This window comes from Notamacropus eugenii, chromosome 5 (genome assembly GCF_028372415.1).
Source record: "Notamacropus eugenii isolate mMacEug1 chromosome 5, mMacEug1.pri_v2, whole genome shotgun sequence".
Lineage (NCBI taxonomy): Eukaryota > Metazoa > Chordata > Mammalia > Diprotodontia > Macropodidae > Notamacropus > Notamacropus eugenii.
In genome coordinates, this window is record NC_092876.1 from 243235689 (window position 1) to 243254328 (window position 18640).

General features: G+C 38.2%; 1 protein-coding gene across 5 annotated transcripts in view; it reads right to left on the reverse strand.

Moving 5' to 3' along the window:
* ZNF385B (zinc finger protein 385B) overlaps positions 1–8143 on the reverse strand; it is a 510100-nt gene extending 501957 nt beyond the window's left edge. For 4 of the 5 annotated variants that reach the window (XM_072612530.1, XM_072612529.1, XM_072612528.1 and 1 more), the window contains exon 1: positions 7470–8143. The gene's annotated coding sequence lies outside the window, so the exon portion shown is untranslated. Of the gene's footprint in view, positions 1–211; positions 6683–7469 lie in introns of those variants that run through there. The other variant, XM_072612527.1, reaches the window with a different exon arrangement.
* Positions 8144–18640: the final 10497 nt, after the last annotated feature.

Consider the following 18640-nt stretch of genomic DNA (forward strand, 5'->3'; position numbering starts at 1 on the left):
ATGAATAAGAAACATTATAATTTGTAAAAATGTTATTTTAAGAGACACAACATCCCTTCTTTCTCCCCTCCATACAGACAAATTCACATCATGCCACTTCTTTTGCAATATATACCAACAGGAAGGCATAAAAAATTGAGGTCCTGCTAAATTCCTCAAAAGCACACACAATTATGAAAATATGTGCATTAGAAGCTATATGTTAACTTACTCAGCACCTTCTGAAAATCCTGAAGCAAAGTCAAAACTCAGCAACACTAAGATTAAACAAGTTATTTGCAAGAGTCACTGTGATGTCCTTGCAAGCGCACAACAATGCTATTCTCTTTCATGTGACTGATCACCTAAAGAAAATAAGGAGAGATCAATGAGAAAATACCAGTGAAGGGATTTAAAGATGCAGAGTAAGTTCCAAACTAAACACTCAAAAACTAATGGTTGCCAAAAATTTCCCTGGCAAGAATGACAATGTACCTTTAGAGTCTCTGGCATTAATAATTAAATCAGATAATATATCCAATAATGTTATCCATATCAGTTAATATGAAGAAATGCTTAATCATCAGCATTTGATACCTTTGTATATTAAAATGTAATTACTAACTCATTTGGGGAAATAAATTGCATTTATATGAAATCAAAATTTATGTGTTCATGATCACCAATATATGTATACATAAATACATGCACACATATATAAGAGACTTGTAGGTATACACACTGATATTCTGAAACATTCATCATAGAAACATATATTTAGAGCTGGAAGAGACTTCAGAGTCCATCTAGTCTAAACTTTTCTTTGAAGCCCAGAGAGATTGGGATTTACCCAAGGTCACGCAGATAACAGAGCCAGAATTTGAATCCAGGTCTTAACTCCAAATCCTGCAACCTAACTGCAAATAACCTTGAATACTAGCTGTGTAACCCTGGGCAAGACACAGTATGCCTAAATCTTCCTCAACTATAAAATGGGATAATAGCACCTACCTTGAAGGGCTGTTGAAAAGATCATATAAAATAACATTTGTTTTGTTTTGTTTTTTGTTTTTAAAAAAAGCACTTAGCGCAGTGCTTGGAACACAGTAGGCACTATATAACTGCTTTTGTAAAATAAAAAAAAAATTATGCCAAACCATTTCATAGGCATTTTAACGAACTTGTCACAAATGGACATCACCAAATTCTGAGTGCCTTCAAAAGGAATAGGATTACTAGTTGGTGCTTGAAACACACATTAAAGAATTAGCATGATTGCTGGCTTCAATATGCTTAAAAATTTTTGTTTTGTTTTTTTTAAACTGGTAATTATGGATGAAAAAAACCACTGTACTCAATAGGGAAAAAGTGCCTGGGACTGGATATCAGAGTAACAGAGTCTTGACTCTGCCGCTGACTAACTGTGGGATCCTGAACATGTCACCTCATCAATAGTCTTAAAAATAGTCATTAAGATCAATCCTGACCTTAAAGAAGAGGCACCTCCCACTTTGCAGTAGATAGGTAGGGGACAAAAGGCACAGAATGTTACAGAATGTAAGATGCAGTTACTGTGTCAGTTGGGTTTTGCTTAACTGATTTTCTTCGTTTCAACAGAGGGTTCACTTGATGGTGGTGGTGTGCAGGCTTAAATAATTGTTGTAAAAATAAAATTATCAATAAAACCTATTCTAAAAACAGATTTCTTTCAATGAAAAAACAAAAGGCACTACATCTCCTACCTAATATGTCTAGAAAAATTTTCTCACCTCAAAATAATACCAAAATTCAAGATCTTCTGAGATTTCACACAACTCTTCCAAGGGTTAAATCTTGATTTATCAATAGCAACTTCTGTGTTTGAAAACAAAATGAAGCTTAATTCCTAGACCAAATCTAAAAACATTCTAAAATGATCTTTCTTACTTTCAGTTTTCCCAACTGTCAATAAGATTAAACTATATAAACTTAGGGTTCTTCCAGATCTAAAAGTCCCCACGATTCAGCCTGAAAGAGTTTGTCAATCATATTTATCTATGATGTCATTGGTCCTCTTCAAGAATGAAAGACCAACAACCAGAAGAAGCCAAAAGAACTTTAGAATAGACGGGTGTGCAAACACGATCTTGCCAAAGCTATTTTCCTACATAGTAGCACTAATATTTTAAAAGTATTTGAAAATATATAAACTGTCAAAGGGTGCCAATTTCAAACAGTACTCAAAGAAAATCACAGCTTTCTGTAAAACTTTCCATGTTTTTAATGACAAAGTAATATTACCTTTGGACTAAAAAAGTATGAACTTAATTACTTGTACAGTTGGCCTTGCTTAAAAAACCACACACACACACACACACACACACACACACACACACACACACGAACCTTTCCCCCCCATTTCACTGGTACCTTTACAGCTGTAATGTTAAGTATATATAACTCACACCAACAAGTTAGAAAAATAAATTTAAAGAAAATGAATGTTGTATTATTTGAGAAAATGCAATTGGAAATGATATTTTGCTTAAACAGTCAAGATTATAGAAATGCTTAATTCATGGTTATATTGTGGATCCATTTCCCATTTTGGATGGAAAAAAGGATATAAAACCAGAATCTATTTGCAAATGATCAGCAAGCAGAGACAAGCAGTCCTATATCAAGTTTTTTTTTTAATAGTAATGATTGTGCATGTACATCTGAAATTGAGTAGGACCCCACACAAACTTAGGCCTGGTATATTTTGGGGGGTTATTACAGGAAGATATCATCTCTCAGATAATATAGTTATTTTTGTCATTCATTCAGTCTTTGTTGAGCTGAGAAGCTTAATATAATGGCTATGGTTTCAGTTGTAAAATGCTGACTGTTTTTAGCCTGAGTTAGGCAGGATAGGATTAAATACCTACTCCCTATTAAAAAACAACAACAGTATTATTTTCTGTCATAAATTCAAAAATTCAAATACTTAGACATTTCATTTCATATCCATTCCCCAAATAAAATTGCTCTCCTAAACTCATGAATATCGATCATTTTCATTTCTGAGTGACAAAATTGTCTACATTAAGGAGCTAAAATGTTTTTCCATAAAGGAAGAATGAAAGCAAGATCATTTTTTAAAGATATCAGACCACATATATTTTGATCTATTTCTGCTGTTTATGGGAGCATAGTGTTGGTATGGCATCATGGATGAAAAACAAAAGGGTGATTTGTTTTTATTCATTTGTAAGCAATCATCTACATTTTTGACTTTTACTGACTTCTAAAAAACACATAAATCCCTTTTGAAATCAATTATAAATAGCTGAACAACTTAAAGCTACACAAAGGTTATTATGGTAGTGTATCTGTACTTAAGGCCTGCTGCTATTGACTTAATTGACATGGGTTAGATGAGAGAATGCCAGCAGTTTTAGTACTGTCCTATCATAAAGAATCTGTCATCTTAAGATAAATTTAAAAATAAATAAATGTAATCAACATTATAGTTTTAATATGAAGTATTCATACAAGAAGGTAGCATATTGTCAAGAAAACCTATACAACAAAAGCTATCCTTGCTCCGTACCCCAAACCTCTCTTGTACCCACAAAGCTATCATTCATATACACTTACCATCAGAGAAACAACACTAGAGACCACCCAAACCTCATTATTTTACAGACCAGGAAATGGAGATTCAAACGGTTAAGTAGCCTTCCCAAATATACACAGCTACAGCCAGTCTCAAAATGTCCAGTCTACAGTCTTTCCTCTACAGTATCTTACTATTTTCACACAACCAATGAATTCTGTAAGAAATCAATCAGAACTCCAGAAAACCATGAATATCCAAAATATATACATTTCCTGTTTTAATTATCTGCTACTCAATAAGAACCCAAAAAACTTCAGTCCTATTTAGATTGAGTTAATTTGAATTAATAAGACTCTTCTTGGAGTTGGGAGCAGAAAAAAAGAAAAAAAAATTTTGAAAAATGTAAATAGAAGGAAGTGCACAATGAATGCCAAGTTTTCTTCCTTTTTTGGGGTGGAGGAATGGTGGTGGTACAACACATTAATAAAATGGAATTACAGTGAGTAAAAGTAGTAAGGAAAAGGAAAAAAATCAAGACAAAAATAAGATAAGATAGAGATTTGACTAATTTAAGGTAAAAAGGAAAATAAAGGAAACAGAAAATGAAGGTGGGAAACAAAAACAAGGCAACATAATTCACAAATATTTTAGTAGGGAGTATATAGCAAGAAAAATGAAAGCTAAAAAGAGAAGAAAATAAAAACGTAGAGTCAACCAAAACCTTCTATCCTGCTCTCAACAACCTTACCCTGGGAAATATCTCTCTGGCCAATCACTTTTCAAAATAAAAAACAGCATCAACTATAACATAAGTGCCAGGAAAGGAAGATTCAACTGTGAGAAACCCTCAAACCTGAAAGAATCATCCACTGTCCTACTCACTCACTCACTTTCCCATTCCCTTTGGCTCTCCCTTTTTTAACCCCTTCATGATGGTAAGAACAGCATTCCACCTGAGGGGCATAAGAACCAGTACCTGCTGATGAATTTCTGAGGAATAAAAAAAAAGATGGTAGGAAAGAGAGACAGCACTATAGAAGGCAGGGGTATAGCAATAAAGGCAGACTGAAAATTTAAATGGAAAAACATTTGGAAAGGAAGAAGGACTAAACACAGAAACATGATCAGGAACAAAGACATAAAGCCCCCCCTACCTCCCAAAAGTGGACAAAGAGCAAAATGGAGAAAGAAGATAAGAAACAAGTGAAGAGGGCAATAAGGGGGGGGAAAGCACCCAACACTGCTGTCCAGCCTGAAAGTTAGAAAGACAAATCATCAAGTGAATTAGAAGAGGAACTAAGCAACACCTGCTTGCTTAAGTGAACCAAAGATTTTATAGAAATGGCACTTAATCCTGCTAGAAGTTATCACTCCTTTTTTTAAAAAAAGCATATAGTCCATTGATGACAACTGAGCCACTAACTTTGCTCATAAATAGGTCCTTTTAGGAGCTCCTTTGAACCTATTTCAATGACTAGATTCCATCCATGTTCCTCACTCCTTATCTTTGAATATCACAAGTACATGCTGTTGGATTTTCTTGGCATTTTCTTCCAAAATGCTCCCTAATCCTGCTGTATATAATGGCAAATGATGAATGTGCAATTCCTCTTAGTAATGTCAATAATTGGTGATGGATAGTGCTGCAGTGTTCTGAAGCACCCATATCTTCCTTTATTAGTTACACCTTTTAAAAAAGTTTTCTCCTTCAGCAGTCATGTCCCAGTAGTCAGTAATATTTTAGCACCAAAACATTCATGACACTTCCTTCTCTGGTTTGAGCAGAGATGAGATTTTTCTCCCCCATTTCATTCCCCAATCCTGTTCAATTAGGATAGGTTCAAGTCTTGGCTTTTTTCCTCTACGAATCTTTTTTTTTTTTTTAAATTCTATCATTTCTACATATCATTTTCCTTAAATCCACTAAGTAGCATGTATATTAAACCTATATGAAAACCATGAAGATACTCAGGGCTCAACCTTACTTTTATTATACCTTGAAAATGAAATGCCTCACAAATTAAGTAGAGGATGAAAGAGGGGTTACGCTGCAAACTAGTTATGGCTTTGTGATATAATTAGATCAAGATGAATTCTTAAGCTAGACATGTTCTGTTAAGAAAACTATATTACACCTTTCCAAAGGCTTTTTTAGCCATAAAAGAAATGAAGAGGCCTGCTAGTAGAAATGCAGAATATCTAGCTAGCAATTCTAACCAAACAAAAGCTCACACCTTAAAAAGCTCAGAGGACAAAAATGTGCCAAGCAAATGTAATGGATTGCTAAAGACATTGACCTATTTGAAATAAACCTGTTATTTTTGTCTTTAAAAAAGTAAATAAATAAGCTTATGCCATACATAAATGTAAGTCTATTATATATGATATATTAAATAAAACTCAAGGAAAAGTGAGGAGATTTTGAATGGCAAACATGGTTTGAAAATTATTGAAGAATTTTTTAAAAATTCAGAACACTGAAGGGCATAGAAAAATAAAGCATACTGACTTTGCAGAAAGAATGCTTAAATTCAATGACCATTTTTGCTACAGCACCATGGAATATGCAGTTGCCAGTGCTTTTGACTAGAGGACACTAGCAAACAAATGGTGATGTTTTGGGTTTCTCCATTTATCCCACCTTTTTTCTGTACTTCCATGAAAACTTGTAGGTGCATCGGTGTAATGCACAAGCAATAAGCAGTCATGGACAAAACAACAGAAAATCAAACCACAAAATATATTCAAGAAAAGTGGACCTCTCCTCTCCTCTCCTCCCCAGCAACTTTCGAGAGCTAACAAAGTGATTTTATTTTACGTTTGTAGAGGTGAGCACCCTTGTTAGTCATTACCCTGCAATTCTGAATTTTTTCAGGCTCTGCCCACCACATCCCCTGACGCCTCCACTTCAGGAACATCCCATCCAGATAAGTATTAAAAATATGTTACTTCAAGAGTCGGGGGATGTTAAGGAGATGCACTTTGGGAAAGAAATATCTTGCCAGCTCTATTCCCCCCTCTGATGGCCCCCGCATCTGACAGTGGTGAAACAGATGGCACTCCCCCCTCCTTCTCCTCTCTCCCCCATCAACCCTTCCGCAATCCCACAGCATCCTCCCACCCAGCTCTGCCACCTTCAACCAGCTATGCCTACAGTGGATTTGGCGCTCAGCGCTGGAAACAAGCACAAACTTTGGGGACCTTCTCCCCTCTATCTCATGCCACCCCACATCACTTGGTCTCCCTTCTCTCCCCACCCACCACCTCCAGTTTGAGCTGGGATCCAAGCTCGCTGGAGACTGGGAACGAAGGGCTCGGACTTTCTCCCTCATCACTAACAGCAACCCCCTCTACGAAAAACTCCCCACCACTATCCCGTTTTGGACACCGAATATACTCATAGCCATAACTTCAACTGGCGTTTTCCCCAGCTGAGGGAGAGAGGAGGCGGCCAACAGATGGGTCGCTCTAACTTGCCCTCTCCCCCGTCCCTCTTTCTTCTCTCCTTCACTTACAGCGCAACCTCCCCTCGCTTCGCTGCAAAACTGGCAAACCCCCCGGCTCCTGGGGATCAGCCGGCCCTCCTTCTCTCTCCTGCCTACTTTCCTGCTCCGTGACATTGAGCTCCCAGAGACGCCTCTGCAGCCCCGAGCAGCAGCTCTATTGAGGGTCGTCGATCTACAAGTGGGAAACAGCCGCCCCCTAGGGCCACCGGAGTTAGAGATTAGGGGTAGGGGGACAAAGTGAAAACTCTTTGGGGGCGAGAGATGCCCCCTGTCGTCCTTTTTGGCCCCAGGAGGGCACGGAGTATGGAGGAGAAGGAAGGAGGGGAGTTGCAAGGCTTTTTCCCCCATCTCTGAGGGACCCGGGCAGGGACGCTTGCAGAGATGGGAACTGCCTCACTTACCTTGCAGCACCAGCACCAGAAGCGTCGGGCGCGGGCTCCGCCAGCGTGTGCGCGGGGCTGTGGGGAAGCTGTTGCTGCTGCCGCTGCTGCTGCCGCTGGGGAGCCCAGCGAGACTTAAGGCTGCTGTCAACGCGCAGACGCTCTCTGGCAGCAAACGAGTGCTGCTGATGCTCCCGCTCCCGCAGCCGCCACCACTGCAGCCGCGGCCGAGGCGAAGTAGCCGAGGACCGGACAGCAGCTTCCACCAACTGATCCCGGGAACTATTCAACTCTTTTCTCCCTAGTGCAGGACCGAAGGGTCCGGCAACCGTCCTGCCAGCTGAGCGCCTGCGCGCCTCCCTGCCCCAAGCCACTCCGCCCCCACATCCCACTTTCCCCAAACACCAGGTGAGGGGTGTGTACCGCTCTGTCCTGTTTAGCCTCTGTGTGCGTGTGTGTGTGTGTGTGTGTGTGTGTGTGTGTGTGTGTAAACACACGCGCTCCTGGGGCTGTGCGTGGGCATGACTGTGGAGCTGGGGTTCAGAGTGTTCCAGTGTAATATCCCCCACACCCTCACGCTTGGAAGTGGCCCCCTAAAGAGCGGGTCTGGATAAGCGGAATGAGGAAAGGGGTAAGAGGGGACGACTCTCTTTTCAGATGTATGTTTGCATGAGCAAATCCCTTAACCGGGCTTGTTAACAATTCGCACACAAGGGCTTTGGCAAACGCAAGGGAAAGCGCACACACACACACACACACACACACACACACACACACACACACACGAAAGCTGAGGAAGCATTTCAGGGGCTCCTTGACACATTGCAGAATCCCGCATCGGCAGAGGGAGTGCCTTCTTCCAAAGCTGGAGACAGGGAGAGGAAACTCATTCTGTAGAAGGCAACACTGGACAGATTTTTATTGTGCTCAAGTCGCTGAAAATCTGCTTGCTAAGTCCCTCAAAGGTAATACCAAGTGGAGTTTGTCCAAAACAAACGATGGGGCGGATGCTTTAAATATTACTCAAGTAAGAGTGAAAAGCCTCTTTTTGGAAGCTATCCGTTCAGCATTTTTTTCCTCCTTTTTAGTTAATTCAGATATCACAGCCCTGCCTAACTAGCATCGACATCTTTTTGGTGTACTTAGGAATGTCTGCAGTGTCAACGGCTTCCACAGCATTGCTTCCAAGCTGATAGTGTGTGTGTGTGTGTGTGTGTGTGTGTGTACGTGTGTCCTTCGTTGCTGAAGAAGACCATGCCATCAGAGAAATAATGACATGACTTTAAGCATGAAACATATTGGGGGCAGGAGGGAGGGAGGGGGAGGAATCCTTATTTTTTTCCTGTCCTCTTCTTATTTATTATAATTTTTTAAAGTTTTTAGACCTTGCAGCCTGCCACAAACTTATCTTGGTGTTGACAATTTTCTTTAAATAATTTAGAAGCTGCAAAGGTGTGGCGGATTGGAAAGAAGGAGCTTTAGCCAGAGTAACATCTCAGATCTTTGACATTGCAGCTTAGGGAGAAGTCCAAGTGTGGTAAATGACAGCACAGTGCTCCAGGACACTGGCCTCTAACCAGGTGATTTATAATAAAACAACCTTCTTTGGTTCTCTACTCAGATGATTGACATAAACTGCCTCATTAATAATTAACATAGCAGCTGGTAATGTCTTGGCACAGCTTGTCCTATATAAATATCTTGGAGTCCAGCTGAAGTCCATTCTTTCAGCCAACATTTTTCTCCACAGTGGACTAGAGAGAGGAAGCTTCAAGGGAAAAAAAATCCAAAAGAAGTTCTAGAACAGCAGTTTGGATTCATTAGCTGTCCTGGACTTTAGGATTAATGGAGATTTTAGTGCCCCTGGGACAAGTGGGAAATAATATGGGGACTGCCCCTTATATGCCCACGATCAACACCATATGTACATATCCATGTGTGTGAATGTATACACACATATATGTAATATATAATATTTCATATACATATATCTATATTCACTACCTACTGAAAATATATCCAAGTGTTTCCTGTACATTCTTGTGACAGCACCCTTCAGGAAACTGTCATGGGGTATTCCTTTAGAAGTTAAAACATCAGTAGGAATGGTAGAAAACACAAAAAAGCAGGAGCTTTGTAAACAACTAAAATCTGAATCTTAGTTTTTTCCTCCTTAATGACAGTCACAAGGTCCCAGACTGTTTAGAGAGGTGAGGTAAAAAACAAATCTTTTAAAAAATTAAATTATTTTCAACCTAAATACTCAATAAGAAAAAGAAACATTACAAACTTAAGTACTAAAACAAATACAAAATAAGAAAAGAAAAAAAAAGCATTGCCATGTGTACAGTTGAATGTAAGAGGGGATTAAAAATATACAGCAATAAATTTCTATTTCAAAAAAGCCTATATAATAAATACTATACATTGCATTCAGAATTGTTCATCTTTTCTTTGTTTCCTTTTAAGTTTTCTTCTGTTCTCTGCCATGCACTTTTTACTTTGTTCTTCCCCCCTACAATTAAGTGAGGATAATGAATTTACAAATATACATACACATATATGTACATATATACATATACACATATATACAATATATACACACATATACACTCAAATGTATACATAAATATACACATACACACACATACCTAGATATCTATAATCATACTCATATATAGACATATACATTGATATGCATCTATGTAAGACCGTGCTATACTTGTTTACCCTCTGTTTCTGTTAGGGTAGATACCATGTTCCTTCATAGGTCCAAGTCTTTTCATATTTTTATAAGTCTACCAACTCATCGTTTCCTCTACCATAGCAATATTCCAACACTATACTCTGTAGTTATGTTCAGTAATGGCTGACATATAGCGTAGTTGCCCTATTTTTCTCTTTTGATTAAATCTCTTTTAGCTTTAACTTTATCTGAGATCATGATTACTATCCCTGCTTTTTTCTCTAATAAATTATACTACTGATCTTTCTTTTAATATTTGTGTGTGTCTCCTATTTCCAGTCCCTCCTGACTCCTCTATTTTACTTCTACCTGCTACCTTGCCCTCCTATTACTTAACCTATCCCACCACCAAAGGTCCCTCTCTTATCATCTCCCTCAACTCTGAAATCCTTCCCTTATCCTCTCTCCCTCACCTGCCATTCCTTTAGCCTTTTATTTCTTTCTGAATTTAGGAAACTTTTATGCTTATATATGTATATATATATGTATGTATGTATGTATGTATGTATTATTTCCTCTTTAACCCAATCCTAATGAGAGCAGGGTTCCAGAACTACCAGTCCTCTTCCCCCATCTAATTCCTGTGTCAATTCTTCCTCTAGATGATTTTACTTTTTCTAGATGGTTTACTTTTTAGTATCACATCATACTCTACCTCAATCTTTCTTTTGAACTACCCAATTACTAATAAGTCTTAGACATATGAGTTACATTCCTATCTATAAAAAATAAACACTGTCCTTATTGTGTCCCTTGTAATCAGTCTTTGATGTTTACCTTATATTTTTCTTGGATCTTTTATGTTAAATTTTCTATTGATTTCAGGTCTTTTTGCAACAAAATCCTGAAAGTCTGGCAATTCAATGAATGTTCATTTTTTTTTTTTTTGGTTCTGGGAAAAAAAAAAACAAAAAAAAACAACCTTTTACTAGTTCCTGAAGGTCAGCAAGGTGGGGCTCCGGTAAATTAGAGTAAGAAGGAAATTTCAGTCAAAAATCAATCCATGGGGAAATGCTGGGTGTCCAGGTTCTTGAAGTTTAAATTTGGTTGGAGTTCACCTGTGGTTGATCTTAATTGTTATGGTGAGATCTCTAGGCATCTAAGTGAAAAAAGGGGGGGTTGGAGGAGCAACTTTAAAGATAACAAAAAATCAACATTTTGGATTGCACTTGGAAGCAACTGATTAACCTCTGAAGAGAGTGCAACACCTGTGTGATGTGTTCTCTAGAGTGTGCACAATTTAGCATTTTTGTTAATGCCTTGCAAACTGCAGCATACATTTGTTACTCTTCCTAGTCCATTATAAATTACCTTTAATTAAGTATGACTTTACACAAAAAGTGAGGATTGTATTTCCTGGTACGTAGAGGAAACATTAAAAAAGAAGAAGAAGAATTTGTTTCCTAAATATTTCAGCTATAGCATGCCCATATGGGTGACTTTGACAGTTTCAGGTCTATGAGTTTCCTATTAATAACTGGTGTGGGAATTTTATTACTTTTCTTGTGTTAACTCCACACCAGAATTCTTCCTGAATCAGTACTACAGCTCCTGAAAAGGTGAAGCACTTTTTGTGTAAAAAGGGAATAGAATTTAACCCAGAGAGCTTAGGATAAGCTGCTAGAACAGGGATGGGGAACCTGCAACCTCCAGGCCACATGTAGACTTTTGGATTTGTTCTGTGAAGTTTGGATTCAGTCAGAGGGATGCACTTGAGGACCTAGAGGGTCACATGAGGCCTTGGGGTCATGGGTTCCCCTGTACTAGAACAATTGCAGGGAAAGCTACAAACTTGGCAGCAATGAAGGATGAAGACAATCCAGAGAACAGTGAGTGAGGTTCCCTCAGAACAAGCGAGGAAGATAGAAAAAGTGAATTAATCACTATGCTAAATCATTTATGTTACTGTGGAAAAGTGGGAAGAAAATGTTGGACTGGGAATTAGAAAAGAGGGACCTCACAGGTAATCTAGTCCAATGAGAATTCCCTCCTTCTACAACATTCCCAACAAGCAAGCTTCCTGCCTTTGCTCAAGATCTTTACTTTTGAATGATCCACTACCCCACAAAGCAATGCATTCCACTTTGGGATAACTCTGATTGCTAGGAAGCTTTTCTTTCTATCTAGCTAAAATCTGCCACTCTGGAACATCTACCCATAATTCAGAATTCTGTCCTTTGAGGCCAAGCAGAAGTGTAATCCCTCTCTCATATGAAAGACTTTCTAATACCTGAAGACAGTTATCAACACTGTCTTCTTTTCTCCAGGATAGATATCTCCAGTTCTTCTGATGAATTCTTGTATGATATGATCTCAAGGTCCTTCACCACCCTTGTCTTCTGGTTGTTCTCGTTTATCAACGTCCTTCCTTAAATTCGGTACCCAGAACTGAACCAGTGCTCGAGATGTAGTTTATATTCACTCCCACTAGACTTAATTTTATTAGATTTGGCTCAACGTTCTAGAGCCTGTTGAACTCTTTTGAATATAAACTCTGTCTTCTAATCCATTCCCTAACAGTCCTAACTTTGTGTCATATGAAAATCTGATAATTGTCCCATTTATTTCTTTAAATGATTGATACTCAAATGGGACTCTGATTTCAATTATTTGAGTGGTTCTTCCAATGAGACATATTACAAAGCCTTCCACCCCTGTCTATTCTGAGTAACTTTTGTTCATATCCTCGCAGAAATTCACCTCAGAGGATACCCTCACTTTGTTGATAGACTTCATTGACAAAAATGTTAAGTAAATAGTGCAGTGTGAAAGACCCATGCCTGGTGCATTGCACTGGTGACTTTCCTTCAGGGCAACACTGAACCATCAATGACCAGATCTTTGGGTTTGGTTCCAAATCTCCCTAACTATACCATGGTCTAGTCGTATCTCTCTTATCTTCTTCCTGAGGATAACATTATTCTTGGCTTCTGATCTTGGCTCTGCCATTTAGTAGTTGAGTGACATTGGGCAAGTCACCTAAGTCTCTGAACTTCAGTTTTTTCATTTGCAAAATGACAACAACAATACAGAAAACATTCAGTAAGTACCTAGTGTGTGCAGAGCACTGTGATATGCTGATAATATCCACCACTTGCATTATAGAGTTACAAAAGAAAGGGTTACATGAAATCTGAGGAAGAACAATGATATCAAGTCTATAGTGCTTTCTGGTTAGCAAGGAAGGGAAAAAATATGTATTTATTAAGAACCCACTATATGTCAGGCATTGTGCTAAGTCCTTTACAAATGTCTAATTTCATCTTCACAGCAACAATTTTATGGCTGAGGAAACTGAGGCCAATAGAGATGACATAGCTAATAAGTATCTGAGACTAGATTTAAAGTCTTCTGTCTCACTCCAGGACTAGTGCTCTATCCATTGCATCAACTAACTGATTTATACACCTAACAAGCTTGTTGTGAGGATCAAATAAAATGATATATCTTAAAGTGTTTTTAAAAAACTGTAAACCGTTATGCAAATATAAAGTATTTTTGGTCATAATCTACTTACTTTTATCAGTACAAAATCGAAAGTTGAGTATGTTATGCGTAGCAAAATGATTCAAGGTTTCCACAAACATCCAACCTAGAACAAATCTTGCAGAGTTTTATAAATAAAAGAAGTTCATTTGTTAGCTGTTTTTAAAAAGTACATCAGTTGGCTCTCTAAATTCCTTTTTAAAAATGGGATGAAGATTCCATTTTACATGGTGGAGGATGAAGACAGACATTTGATCATTGCATTTTAAGTCAGATTCAAGTCACAGAGAAACTATCGCCTTTCTTCTACTTAATCAGGAAATAGCTTCAAGTAGGAAGTGGGATTTTAAAAGCCACTTGAATTGTGGGAGACTAGCAATCAAGGTGAAGAGTTCAGAGTGAAGAGAAGGATTGAAAATTCATACTCTCACAATTTCTCAATGAATTTGTAAAAAAAATATATATATATAGATTTTCAGGAAAAGGTACTTCCTCCTGCAGGGGAGGGAATGATGCCTCTTCTCCTTTCTTCTGCCTCTGGGTCCTCACAAGCAAAGAAAGTAGAGTCGGCATGCAGAATTCAGCTTCCAGTGGTGGCTAAGAGTCTTAACCTCTCTAAAAGTCATCAATGATCATAAACCACTACATGACCAGATATACCTTAATAACCAAATGACATCAATTGATTAATGCGGGTGAATTCTCTATAGCATCACTTGCCATTTCAGAACAATGGACAGATATTATTGAAATGATCAGTGAAGGCAAAGTTTGGATAATCTTACGAAATTTACTGTGTTAATGTACTGTAAGTCAGAGTAGAATTTTTCTATACTGGCAAAAACTGCATTTTCCTCTGGAGGCCAGTGGAAAGAATGCTGTGGAAGGGCAGTGGGGCACCTTTCATGTGAACACAGGCCTTTTTCCTGAACTGGATGAAGGCAAGTGTGTTTGAAGTGGCATAGCCCTAATATAGCTCACTGAAAGAAAATCTAAGGTTTTCTTTGCCTGGATAGAGGCAAGCCTGTGGCAGCACAGTGTAGGGTAAAGAACACTGGATTTAGAAACAGAAGACCTCAGTTTGGTTCCCATCTTTGACACCTACTAGCTAGTCAATTTTAGGCAAGTTACTTAACCTCTATGAAACCTACTTTCCTCATTATTAAATGAAGATAATACTTACATTACCTATCATTCTGATTAGGAAGTATTATGGAGGAATTACTTTGCAAAACCCTAAAGCATTGTAAATGTGAGGAATTATTGCTACTTTACTCCTGGAAAGTTATTCTTAGCTAGTGTAGATGTTCCAAAAACTGCAAGGTTTGCTCTGTCAAGATTTAACAGAATATCATGTATAGATGCTTTATTTCATGGCCTCTAGAAAGGAGAGAAAGGAAGCTATTTGCTCCTCACACATGCATTAAACTGTAATACTTTTTCTGGTCTGTCTTGTCATAAAAGCAGACTATCAATCAACCAGTCAATCAACAAGCATTTATGAAGGGATCACTGTGTTCCAGACACTGTGCTAAGTGCTAAGGACACAGAGAAAAAGTTAAAAATGTCCCTGCTCTGTAGGACATTACATTCAAATGGGGGAACCACCATATACATACACCATATATGTGTGTGTATGTATATATATATATATATAATGTATACATGTGTGTATGTGCATAAATGTATGTATATATGTGTCTATTTTGTAAATACACACACACATATATATGTATATATATGTAATATATAAATAGGTACATCCAAGGTACATACAGAGTAAATGAAAGGAAAACAGGAGGGGAGGGCACTACTAAATAATGAGTTGTTCACTCTTTTAAGGTAGATAACAATTTCTATTGAGCTAGTACTGTAGAAATAGATGTTCGTGACATTTTTTTGACTACCTATGTAAACCAGCATAAGGAGAAATTTCTGACCAGATGTTTCTGTGAACTGGCAAATTGTACTTGTTTGTAAAGCCATATAAAAAACTCTGATTTTTTAATGTCAAGGATTTCTTAAAATCTTTCATTTTATTCCAGGAGATTGATAAAAGGAGGGAATATACTGGATTGGCAACTTGAACCAATGGCATTAAAAGGCACCTACATCCCCTAGAACTCAGAGGGCATAAATGTAGCCATTCATTCTCTGGGCATCTAACCTGCCACTAATTGTATGGAGTAGGGGAATAAGCCCAGTTAAATTGTGTTAAGTGCACCATTAAAAAAAAACCCCATAAACTCTAAATAATCATATATTAGGAGATTAATCATCTTAGCAACTCCCCCTCACATTTATTAACTAAAAGACTCAGGGTAGATACAGAAATTGTAGTTCAAAATTATTCACAGTAAATGTGTTCTTTTTCTTGGATTCAAGCCATTCCACTCAAGGTAGATGGTAATGAATTCTATCATGAAAAACTTGATATAAGTTTTATCCCTGTCTTTCTATGAATATTAGAAAAAAGTCTTAGAGGAGAATATCTAGTCTTTGATGTTGACCATTTGGCTTCATTCAGCAAAACTAAATTTTTACCTGCTACAAATTTTATTGTTACGCAAATCAATATGGATGGAAATCATTGATGGGATGATAGGTCAGTACTGGAATTCAGTCCGATTATACATTTATTCTGTCAATATTGTATTTAGCAGCACCTCCTTGTATCCTGTTTGAAGCCCTCTGCCAGAACAAAAGGTCTAAGAGTAAAGGCACTACAGGCAGTGAGACTAGATCAGTGACAGCTTCCTGTGAATTATAGATCATGTTCTTTACAATGCTACCTGGCTTTAGAAGTGAGCCACAAAATAAGCCATAGAGAAAACATTATTTCAGTCCTCACCTCAAAGAAGACCCAAGTTGTAGCATGGAGTAGGTGACTTTACAGCCACAATGTATATAACTCACTAAAAGGGGCGGACTAGGAGGTTATAGAAGCTGGAATCAGTAGGTGGGAAGCCAAAGAGAACAGTAGATTTCCATGAGATTTTTTTACCTACAGTTTCTTTTAGTTGCCTTCTGGTAATCCAGTTTAGGGATTGAGCTCATCCTGGTGATGCTGACTGTTGTCTCTTCCAAGACCATTGTAGTGGATGAAGACAGGAAACCTTTTTCGTTCTGGACAAATAAAGCAACATAAAATTGAACTAGTTTTTCAACAGCCATATCACACTGTTGACTCATATTGAGTTAACTAAAACCCCATAAATCAGAAAGTAAGGATTAAATTGAATTTGAATAGGTAAACTATTTGAGTTTACTATTAGTGGAAAATCTATATAATCTAATAGTTCAGTTACAGATTTTCAGGATGTCCTGACCTCTCAATCTTGCACATCCAATTTAGGATTGTTTTTCAGTCACCTATGATCAAGCAAACAAGCCCAAAGGAGAAGCAATCCCCAGAGGCCCAGGCTCAAGGTTGCCCAGCTAGGCCCTGGTCTAGCTGTCATGTGGGGGCAGTTGCCATGCTACTCTGGCACAGAAGGAAAGGGTGCCAGCCCTCCTTCATACCTCAAGGGAAATTTCAGAGTCACATGATGCCACCTGGAGAATTAAAGGAAGAGGGAGGTTTACTGACTCAGATTCTTCCTGCCCACTGGCATCACTTTGGATTTAATTACCATCTCTGTGATGAGGATTTAAATCAACCCATCCTGCCCCAAACTCTCCATTGTCCTCCAATCTCACATCTCCAACTGCCTTTCAGATGTCTAGAACTGAATGTCTGATAGCTTAGATTCAATATGTCTAAGAGAATTCATTACCTTTCCCCTTAAACCTTCCTCCCTCTTACCTTCCCCATGACTGTAGAGGGCAATACCATTCTCCTAGTCACTTGGACTCACAATGTAGGAGTCATCCTAGATTCCTCACTCTCTTTCATTCCCTATATCCAATCTCTAGTCAAGGTGCATCAATTTAACCTTTAGAATATCTTTCTAATTTGCCCCTTCTCTCCTCTGATACTGCCACTACTAAGGTGCAGGCTCTCATTACTTCACACCTGGACTATTGTAATAGCATCTTGGAGGTTTTTCCTGTTTCAAATCTCAGTCTACTTGAACCTAGCCTTTTTTTACTAAAGTGCAGGTCAGACCATGTCATCCCATTACTCAGTAAACTCAAGTGATGCCCTATTGCCTCCAAGAACAAATACAAAATGCCGTTTGGCATTCAAAGCTCTTCATTACCTATCTCCCTCCTACCTTTCCACTCTCCTTACACCTTATTCCCTAACATGTACTCTTTCATCCAATGACACCAGCCTTCTGATTGTTCTGTGAACAAAACACTCCCTCTGTTGGCTCTGGCTATTTTCTCTGGCTATTCCTCATGCCAGGGAGGCTCTTTCTTCTTATCTCTACTTATTGGCTTTCTTTAAATCCCAAATGAAATCTTACTATAAGCCTTTCCCAGCTTCTCTTAATTCTAATATTTTCCCTCTTTTAATTACTTTGTATTTATCCTGCATAAGCTTGCTTTGTATATATTTATTTGCAAGTTGCCTCTTGTATTAGATTATAAGTTTCTTGAGGACAGGAACTGTCTTTTGCCTCATTTTGTATCCTCAGCACATGCATAATGTCTGACACACAGCAGGCCCTTAATAAATATATATTGATTAATGGATCTCAAAATGCCAGGCTCTTTCATTGAGCCACAAATGTCTCTGGAATCCCTGGAAGTTTCCAAGGGATTTCTGGCACATTCTAGCACTCTACAGGATGGTCCTTATTGGCCCATTCCCATACTTCTAAAATTAGAATGAACCAGAAGTTTAATAGGTTGCTTGAAGATACAGTGAGTTCCCACTCACTGGAGGGCTTCAATCAAGAGTTATATGACAGTTCTTGGGTATATTGTAGAGAAGATTCATGTTTACCTATAGTGTGGACTGCATAGCCCTTTTACCTCTGATGTTCCATGATTCTGAGATATTCTTTTTGAC